The sequence below is a fragment of the Callorhinus ursinus genome, unplaced genomic scaffold, assembly GCF_003265705.2.
Source record: "Callorhinus ursinus isolate GAN/ISIS: 27379988/994484 unplaced genomic scaffold, GSC_fseal_2.0 scaffold6, whole genome shotgun sequence".
Classification (NCBI taxonomy): Eukaryota; Metazoa; Chordata; class Mammalia; order Carnivora; family Otariidae; genus Callorhinus; species Callorhinus ursinus.
This window is the reverse complement of record NW_027397068.1, coordinates 9,019,997-9,028,246: the sequence shown is the minus strand read 5'-3', so window position 1 is coordinate 9,028,246 and position 8,250 is coordinate 9,019,997.

Here is an 8,250-nt window from a genome sequence, read left to right as displayed (position 1 = left end):
AAATAAATAGATAGATAGATAAATAAATAAATAAATAAATAAATAAATAAATAAAATCTTAAAAAAATAAAGTAAAATAAACTTCAGCTGTGAGATGGGCATAATAATCCAAAACTTACTGGTTTATAAAATAGAAGTTGGATCCAAGCTGTGTTTCTGGCAAATGGAAAAAATTAAGTTTACCTCCCAGATGGCTAAAGCTTTTTCTACTAATATTTGTGAAGAATACATTTAAGATTTTTTATTAGCCCACTTTCTAAATACCTACCCCCTTTGGATTTCTTCTGATGAGAAACATCTCCCTAAAGTTTGCATTTCAAAAAAAATGATTCTTAGTTCCCAGAGAAGATGGGAGTAGAAAATCTACATCACAAAGGCCCAGAGAAATTATCCAAGTTTTCTCCAACATAGTGAGAGAGGAAACTGAAGGGACCCAAAGAAAAAAAGCTGTTTTTTTTCCTTTGCTCCTTTTCCTGCTTCTATTCTTGCTAGAACCTGCACCCCTGCCTTAATGTATGTCCTCCTTGTAAAGGTCAAGGAGTTAATGATTTTTGTTGGGGACTTCCAGCATAATAGATAACATCTAAGGAATCACCAGGCAAGGTTATCAAGTATGTTTTCCAAGACCACTGACTACAGACACCCTGACACCAAGACCCCTGGCTTTAGGGCATAAGTGACTTATGGAGGACAGCTGAACACTTGTCTTTGTTCGACCAGTTCCTGAATGCCCGAGAAGACAAGTACACCAGATGACTGTTCTCAATAAAAACACCAGACCCCAAGCAAAAACAAGACTCATTCTCCTTTTCCTTTCTGAGTCTACCAGCCTCTCCATCTGTATCTGCTCTCTCTCCATATATATCATCAGTAAACTCTGGTCTCACTTCCTCCTGGCTCAAGTTTGATTTCTATCCTGCATATAGCCAAGGACCCTTCTGGCTGGTCATTCAGGACCCCTTCTGGGTCCTCAGACTTGGCAAGGCCTCACAGTAGGAGTTTTGAGGGTGTATTTGCCTATTATCAGAGGTTTAAATTAATTACTATTTTGTTTTGTTTTGTTTAAGTAGGCTTTCTGCCCAATGTGGAGGTTGAACTAATGACCCCGAGGTCAAGAGTTATATGCTCTACTGACTGAGCCAGCCAGGCGCCCCTACATTAGTTACTATTTAAATTTTTCCTTTCCTTAGGTGCAAGACATTTGTGTTTCCAATTTCCTGATCTTTTACAATAGCTACAAGAATTTTGAGAGGAGTAGGGGTTTTGGGATTGGTGAGAATAGTAAGCTTTGAATTGCTTCTAGAACCATATTTCTGGCTTTGTAGAGATTTGCAAGATAAAGGCCATTGTTTCCAATTCCTTAAAGAACTAATTGCAGGGCACCTGGGTGGCTCAGATGGTTAAGTGTCTGCCTTCAGCTCAGGTCATGATCCCAGGGTCCTGGGATCGAGCCCTACATTGGGCTCCTTGCTCAGTGGGGAGCCTGCTTCTCCCCTGCCTGCCACTCTCCCTGCTTGTGTTTCCTCTCTCTCTTGCTCTCTCTGTGTCAAATAAATAAATCAAATCTTAAAAAAAAAAGTACTAATATTGCAGCCTGAATATCAAGGGGCTGACCTACCCATCCAATTAAATTATCTTCAATTTGTTTCTTTATACCAGGAAGACTTCCTTTGCAAATAAAACGGGAATTTAAAAAGATGTCTTTGTTTTAGAACTTCTGGGCCTAATGTTTTATGTCTTTAAAAAGTCTGTATAAAACATTTAACAAAGGCCTTTAGATGCTCTTCTTTCTGAATGCATAACTCAAACTTAGACCAATTCACTTTAGGGTGAAAGCCTCTAATATTGCTCCTATCAAGCCCCTATCAGCCTCCAGCTGAGCTATTTCCTGGTCATTTGTAGAAGGGCCTGGAAGAGATTCTGGTCATCTGTTTCCTTTGGGGACTGGGGGGGGGGGAGCCATCTGGCTTGTCTGATAACTATAGTATAATCTTGCCAGGGAAGAACTCCCCTTAACAGCCAATCTAGGTCCCTCTGAGTGGGCTTGTGAATGACCACTAATCTTTCCAACCCCCCTTTAAATTTGGTGGGGTCTTCTAAAAGGGCTGTATTATTTAGAAAATCTGTTGCTGTCCAGGGGATACGAATTTTTTTGCAGTGGAGGCCTGGGATACATCCACAAAGAACATTGTATAGGAAAGCCTGAAGTTGGCACAGTGTGATTACAGAGCCCTGGAAAGTAGGAGGAATTGTAAGAAACAGCAGTGTGAGCTCTACCTCCAGTCTCAGGTGCTTCTGCTAAATTCACTTCCTGAATTTTAATGTTTACATGAGTAACCTGTATACCCTGGGACCCTGGGGCTGGAAATCAGACCAGAGTGCTCTCTACAAATCTTGCAGAGCGGGGAGTCTGGGTGGCTCAGTCGTTAAGGGTCTGCCTTCGGCTCAGGTCATGGGCCCCGGGTCCTGGGATCGAGCCCCACATCAGGTTCCTTGCTTGGCAGGAAGTCTGCTTCTCCCTCTCCCCCTGCTGGTGTTCCCTCTCTCACTGTGTTTCTGTCAAATAAATAAATAAAATCTTAAAAAAAAATCTTGTAGAGAAAGGTAAGTCAAAACAGGCAGCTGGAGGGCGCCTGGGTGGCTCAGTTGGTTAAGGGTCTGCCTTCGGCTCAGGTCATGATCTCAGGGTCCTGGGATTGGGGTCCTGTAATGGAGCCCCATTGGCAGCAGTGGTGTTGATTCCCTGCTCAGTGGGTAGTCTCCTTCTACCTCTCCCTCTGGCAAGTTCTCTCTCTCTCAAATAAATAAATAAAATCTTAAAAAACAAACAAACAGGCAGCTGAGTATTTAAGGGATTTTCTGGGGAAGGTAGAAGAGTTTTAGGTATGAAAGGGACTTTGCTGGGACAATGGGGCTGGATTTTGAAATGGGGGTTAAACCAGGGGCCCAGAGATATAAAAGATCTTCTGGAGGGTCAGGGACAGGGAGGTGGGGATAAAAGGCTGTATGAGAGAGTGGACAAGGGGAATTTACATTAGATGTGGACTTTAATTTTTATAACATGTTTAATTTCTGTTCTTCCAACTTACTAAGGGAGTCAGTCCCTAAGGCTAGCCATCATCCTTTTTATTTGCTTTTCAATTTGGTCTTTCCATGGGTACCAATAAGACAATTGTTTAGGATAAAAGCTCTTTGGAAAAAAAATTAAATACAGAAATTTGTCCAGTTCAAAGGATCCATCATCCAATCATCCAATAAGTAGGAACTTATTTTAATCTTAATAATGACTGAAACCAACAAGCCTTTTTATGGCTTAACCACAGATACAAGAAGTGTCCCCAAGGGAGAGCGCAAAAGATGCAGCCCTCACAAGATTCAGAAAGCTCACTCCCAGAGGTAGCCTCAGAAGTCAGACTTCACTGGCACAGGTAGTAAAAATGGTGTAGTGCAGTGTATCCAGTTTCCCACGAGAATGTGAGATGCTGAGATGCCTCCAGTCACAGACCCGCTAATCTGTGACACTGGGCAGGCACTACTGGAATGGGAATTTTCCAGCACTAACAAAACAGCAGAGGTTGAGACAACAAAGGTCCCTTATGAACCGGGACCGCTTATAACAAACTCCCCTGAGAACTGGCACAGTTGGACAAACAGAATGTGGCTGCCAGTTGCAAGTCCAGGTTGTTACCCATACTTCTGACCCACTGGCTATAAATCAGAGGTTCCCATGACTCCCCCTCTTTTTTGGGTCCACAGCCTATTGGGCTGCCTGCCAAATGGACACCGGTACATGCATCCTACAGTTGGCAGGGAGAATATTCTCTCTGGTCACAAAGCCAAGCTCCCAAGACATAGAAGACTAGAGGAAAGCCTCATCCAGTTTTTCCGATATGTGCATTAACAACTTTAAGCCCTGGGTCTCTTGAAGTCAAACTAATACCTTAGAGGGACTGCATGGTGTTTTACAAAGTGTCTCATTGCACAGAAATTGTTTTGGGGTTGGTGGATGACCTTGTGTCAATTTAACCTGTTCTGTGACCAACTTATCCTAACATGGGGGTCTTTGGGTTAGGTGGCAAGCACTCTAACTGCTCTTAAGTGCTCCATTTGTGCCCACCAATTTAGTGGCTTTGGCTTCCAGGATGCCCCTTAGCAACAACTTTTACCTCATGTGCGCATTAACCTACAGTCAAGTTTGTCTAGACAGATGCCGGTCTGTTGAGAACCATGAACTGCCGGTCTGAGGCAGGCTCTAACAGCAGGTATAGCGGCATGCCTATGCCTACATTTTACCTTATGGTTTTCCTCTTGATGACAAATAACACAATAGACAGAAACTAAGAAAAACTTTGACTATCTCTGGGAGGAAAAGGATCAATAAAAACCAAGAGTACTCAAAACAAATCTTTACCAGAGTCACTATACCCAAGGAAATAGTTCCACAAATATTTTCTCTGCTCATATAAATTTAGAAAAGCAAAGCAAGTAAAAAAATAAGTAAGGACTCTCATCACTTTCACTTCCACCAGACCCTGCAGGCAGAGGTCCGGGAGACTGATGCGGTAAGAATTCTTACCTTCTGCCAGCTTTTTGTCAGAGGTCCCAGAATCTCTCAGCTGCAGCAACCCCAAAGCAAGCTGTGTCTGGCCAGTGAAGGTCGCGCCTGGCTTGCCAAAACTGTAGGGGTGGAAAAGTTTTCCCTTCTTACCATCTAGGTTCCTTGTCTGGCCTAATCATTAAATTGATATAAAACAGATTAACAGGAGAAAAATGAAGTTTAATAACATGTATATGAAGGGGCTCAGGACAGGCCCCTCCCTGAATGTGCCACTTCGGCCTGTGGATTATTTTGAGCTGAAAGCACTTGAGAACTTGTGGGCTCAGAAAACTTTTGTTCCTCCCTTAACCACACAGAAGAATCTAAATTGGGGGTCTTTCAGAGTAAGAATTATTAGCAGATGTAAATTTTATCTGAGTGACCCATCTGTGTGGCAGGGCAAACATCTAATTACCAAGCATCTGCTCTTCTTATCACCCTGCGAAGTGCATTCCTCTCCTCTGAAATCCCAGACCCCCACTCCCTCTACTTAGTTCAGAATGACATATTTGCCTCATTTTGCCTGACTGTCTTTGGAATTTCCTTGTCTATGTGAATTCCCTGTGTACAGGCCTATTAAATGTGATTTTCTCCTGTGAATCTGTCTTATGTCAATTTGAATTTTAGTCCAGTTAGAAGGAACTTTGAGGGGACGATGAGGGGTGATCCGATTGCTTGGAGCCTGGTGGCACGGGTGCTGAAAGAATGTACCCAAGGCAGAACAAAGGAGATAGAAGGTTTTTTAAAAAATTCTTTTTAAAGATTTCATGTGTTTGACAGAGAGAGAGAGAGAGAGAGAGCACACAAGTAGGCAGAGTGGCAGGCAGAGGGAGAGGGAGAAGCAGGCTTCCCACCGAGCAGCACCCCCCCCAACGTGGGGCTCCATCCCAGGACCCTGGGATCCTGACCTGAGCCGAAGGCAGAAGCTTAACGACTGAGCCCCCCCACGCGCGCCCTGGGATAGAAGTTTATTGACTACAATGCAGGAGAGCAACAGGCAGGACAGCAAAGGAGAGACTGTCTGCCAGGAGGCACGGGTGAGGGGCTATAGTGAAGGGGGGAAGGTGAGGAGGCATGGGAACATATGGAATTTTCCCTTTTTGCTTCCTGTGCCAGGTTGTAAGTTGCTCATTGGTCTACTAGGGCCTATGGCTATTTCAGGGTGGGTTGCCTAATGAGCCTGTTTGCATTCAGTCCCATAGTTGCTGCGGGCCCTTTTATCTCCATCGGGTTTCCTTTGCTCAAGCCTGTTGCCTAAAAGTGGCCTCTGCAGACAAGAATTCTTGCTTCCTCATATATACTTTCTGTGTACATGGGAGAGACCCTGGAAAACTGAGTAACTCCCCCAAATGGCCAAAGCCATCACCTTAAATATCATCTTCAGCTAAAGACAAAAGAAGATGTTGGGTGGGGGGAGTCAGTTATGGGGGTTGCCAGGAAAAGCACACCAAACCAGGGTATGGTTGTAATGCAGATTTCAGCCTTGTTTTCTCTATTGATAAAAGTTTCTAGAGAGGGCACCTGGGTGCCTCAGTCGGTTGAGCGACTGCCTTCAGCTCAGGTCATGATCCCAGAGCCCTGGGGTGGAGCCCCACATCGGGCTCCCTGCTCAGCAAGGAGGCTGCTTCTCCCTCTCCCTCTGCCTGCCGCTCCCCCTGCTTGTGCTCTCTCTCTCTCTGACAAATAAATAAATAAAATCTTAAAAAAAAAAAGTTTCTAGAGATTGAGTCATTCCCCTCTCCCTGGCACAGAGAGGGAGACACCCTTAGGAACAGAGATTTCCCTCATAAATATAAATGTCTCTTACAAAAGAGTGACTTCTACTCAGTTTTCAGAACTTTACCTGTGTCTGCTGTTTCTTAATCAGTTTCTAATAATAACCAGTTTAAAATAATCCTCATGCTGACCCTTAACTATAGGAAACAAACTGAGGGTTGCTGGAGGACAGCTGGGTGGTGGGATGAGGTAACTGGGTGATGGGCATTAAGGAGGGCACGTGATGTGATGAGCACTGGGCGTTATACGCAACTGAAGAATTATTGAACTCTACATCTGAAACTAATGAGGTATTATATGTTGGCTAATTAAATTTAAATTAGAAGAAAATAAAATAAAATAAACCTCATGTTAAAGAGACACATTTTGGGGTGGCAAATTCTGCTCCCTTTCAGGCATCTGGATTTTTTTAATGCTTTCTTTTATTGAAATAAAATCGATGTACAGTGTTATATTACTTTTAGGTATATAACATATTGATTAAACAATTGTATCCATTACTCAATGCTTGCCCCAATAAGTATGGTCACCGTGTGTCACCATACAATGTGATCACAATATTATAGACTATATTCCCTATGCTGAACTTTTCATCATCACCATGACTTCTTTATTTTATAACTAGAAGTTTGTACCTTTTAATGCCCTTCAGCTATTTCACCCATAAGCATCTGGATTTTTTAAAATAGGCCTGTCAAAGTGGGATGAACTTGGAAATGCACAGGTCTCATCCCATTTTAGGACATCAACTTTAAAAAGGTTTGCTTTAAGAAGTTTTGCTACTTTCTGTGAATCTTACAGACATATTCTTCAATAAAACGATAATAACCATTCAGCTAATATCACTTGGGGTATTTAGTCTTCTATTCATATACTGGGCAGAATCAGTCCCACTAAGCACTAACCCTTTCTCATACCTTTACAAAACTGTTCTCTTACTATTTCTGTCCCCACATCCCCATCCTCTTGAGTTCCTTTCTAACCAGAGCTCCTCTGTGAAGCCTTCCTTGATCTGTTTGGGTGGAGTGAAGTCTGGGTGTAACATCATCATTAGAGTAGATTTGACTCATTTGCTCTGCTTTCCCTTACCTGCCCTTCCCATACAGAAATAACAGCTCTTCAGAACTCTCATACCTTTGATTTGCTACTTACTCTATTTGGTTTGAAATCTATCACTTTGCCTTTCATTACAGTTAATCTATAGATGAGCGTTGCTCAGGAGCCTGTAAACCCTTTGAGGGTAGAGACTGTGTTTTGTATTCAGTCTCAGTTCTCTAATACCCTTTGGCACATCACAAGGTAATAATAAGTAGTCAATAAATGCCCACTGAAACAAATTCAATTCATTTTCTATTTTACAGTCCTATGGATACGGATTTATACTTATCCTCATTATTTAAAATGTCCTAGACTCTGTAGGGAGAACATATGCCCTCCAAAATTTAGGAGCTTATTTACAACTGTCTTTCAAATATTTGGGGGATCTATACTTGAAGAATAAAATTGTCTATAATCAAAATTGTAACTCAAGTACAATCCAAAGAGGACAAGATATATGCTCATTTGTTACACTGTAACAGAGGAACTGCAAACATGTGGGCTTTAGCTTTCTCTTTCACAAACTTAATCTGTGCTTTAGGTCTAATTTAATTTTGTCTTTGCTCTTAGCTTTTGTCACAATATTGATTTTTTTTAATCATCTTCTTGAGAGATTCTAAATTTCCAAACCAATGGTTTTCTTAACATGACAGGTTCTTTTCTCAATTTCTTCACCATGAGTTTACCAACTAGTAATGTCCAATGCACTGCTTAATATGGGCCCTTACTACCTTCTTAGAAATCTAAGGAGAAAATTAATGTGAGGAGACTATTTCTAG